Here is a 2,388-nt window from a genome sequence, read left to right on the forward strand (position 1 = left end):
GTCAGATAATAATTTAATCGGCTCTGATTAAACAACAACTTCTGATTCGATGCGCAAAATGTAGCATCCATGCTAGCTCTGTAAATAAACAACCCGGCTGATGAGACGTCACGTCGTTTACTGCGCATGTGTGTCACATCAGTGCTGTGTAGCGTTCACACAGGGGTCTGATGCAGGTCACATTTAAAATGTAATGTGAACGTTCACACAAAAAGATCGGATTTTTTCAAAAAATCGGAACTGAGCATTAAGACCTGCAGTGTGAACGTAGCCAGTAACTGCCCCTGTTTCTTTGTTTCATCTTGATCATGTTTAGTTCATTTTTTTATCTTCGAGCTGGAAACGTCCTCAGATTTAATCTCAGAAATCTGGTCACCTTAGCACAGGACATGTGTCCCCTTACATACTGTACTGTAGTTTTTGCTTTTGTTTTCTATTTCATGGAACAGATTTTACATTAACATTTATGTTACAAAATAATAAATTATATTGTTCTTAATAATCTAGCTTGAAAACTCACAAAAAGCACTTTACTGTGTTCATGAAGATTACTGCAGACTAGTAAGTTGTAAAAAGTCAGTGGAAGACTGAGTCCACAAACWGTGAAATGAAACTTTATCTGGCTTCTCTGTAAATATGAATGTGTTTTGGGGAAGATAACATTATGAAAACATTCTTTAAAAAAAACAGGCTAAAAAAATCAATCCATTGGGATGAAGAGTTGTTGAGTTATTCTCATGAGCTGTAACAGGACGTGATGCTGGAGGGGAACACCTGCATGCAAACAGAGAACAACATAGATCATAGGGAAGATTTTCATGTTCCTACATTATTCTGAGTCACTGCAAGAGACACGACAAACATCAGAGTTCATAAAATATTGTTTCACTAAACAACGAGCAGGGAGTTCCCCTCTGTAGTCACTTCCTGTTTCCGCTTATCCCAAAAACAAATGCCTGTTATTTTACAAAATGGATCATATTCAGTGTATTAGCTCAACTTATTTAAAAGTTAGGATGTGTTCTTCCACTTGTGTTTGTAGAAAAGCATGTCACAGCACAGAAAACAAAATTCAACGTTTTAAACAGAACAAGCCCTTTGCTTCTTTTGTCTTTAGCGGCTCTGCTTCACTAATCGCGTTTCTATCCAGTTGTAGAGTGAATTTTTATCGAACGTTTCAAAATTCGCAAATAAATAAATAAATAAAAATTCGAATCTAGACTGTTTCCATCTAGTTTCCCGCTCGACTGTTTGATACAAATGAAAGAGGCTACGCAACGCGTGATTACGTCAGACGAGGCTACGCAACGCGTGATTACGTCAGACGAGGCTACGCAACGCGTGATTACGTCAGACGAGGCTACGCAACGCTTGATTACGTCAGACGAGGCTACGCAACGCGTGATTACATCAGACGAGGCTACGCAACGCGTGATTACGTCAGACGAGGCTACGCAACGCGTGATTACATCAGACGAGGCTACGCAACGCGTGATTACGTCAGATGAGGCTATGCAACATATTACATCAGACGAGGCTACGCAATATATTTCATCAGACGAGGCTACGCAACGCGTGATTACGTCAGACTTTGGCAACAAGCTTTGCGGTAGTAAAAAGAAAAGGAAGTGAAACWTGCTAACTAGCAGAGGCTAATCATCTCGGKACAATAGAGTGATTTTTTTCGTGAATGCCTTGCTATTGGGCAAGTTGTAATTATTCTATCTATTCAGCTAGTACAGGCTATGTTTAACGCTGCCAGGAGATGTAGAGAAATAAACGCAATGTTAAAATACGCAGCAGAAAGTCAGGTGCAACTACGCCGGGACGAGGCAGGAAAGCACAAACAGCTGAATGTCACGTGAGGTAAATATGCGCTATGTCAGATTTTATTCAAAAAAACTTGTTTCCATCTCCCGTTTTGTGCATTAACTACTTTGCGAAACATCCAAAAACCACCTCAAGTGAGCGTAAAAACCTTTTAGCGAATTGAGGAATTTTTTTTTCAAATTTTGCTGTTTCCATCCGACTTTTTTCATATTTTTAATGCAACAAACGCGCATCAAAAAGCCTTGATGGAAACACAATTACTTTCTTTGAAAACATTCAGCAAAGTCCTTCAGCACTCAGTATTTACACTGCATTTTTACTAAAATGTTTCTTCTGTATTTTCTATTCTTCTTTTGTGTCTTAGCCTTTTCTTTCACCCCCCCCCCACACACACACTGCCTTCAAGTTTTGCTTTCTGTACCAGAGTCATTCAGTTGGAGAGTGATCATTTGCCAAGATGGTCTATAATGCAAAGCAGATGTGTGACATGTGCACACACACACACACACACACACACACACACACACACACACACACACACACACACACACACACACA

The sequence above is a fragment of the Austrofundulus limnaeus genome, unplaced genomic scaffold (assembly GCF_001266775.1).
Source record: "Austrofundulus limnaeus strain Quisiro unplaced genomic scaffold, Austrofundulus_limnaeus-1.0 Scaffold1173, whole genome shotgun sequence".
Lineage (NCBI taxonomy): Eukaryota > Metazoa > Chordata > Actinopteri > Cyprinodontiformes > Rivulidae > Austrofundulus > Austrofundulus limnaeus.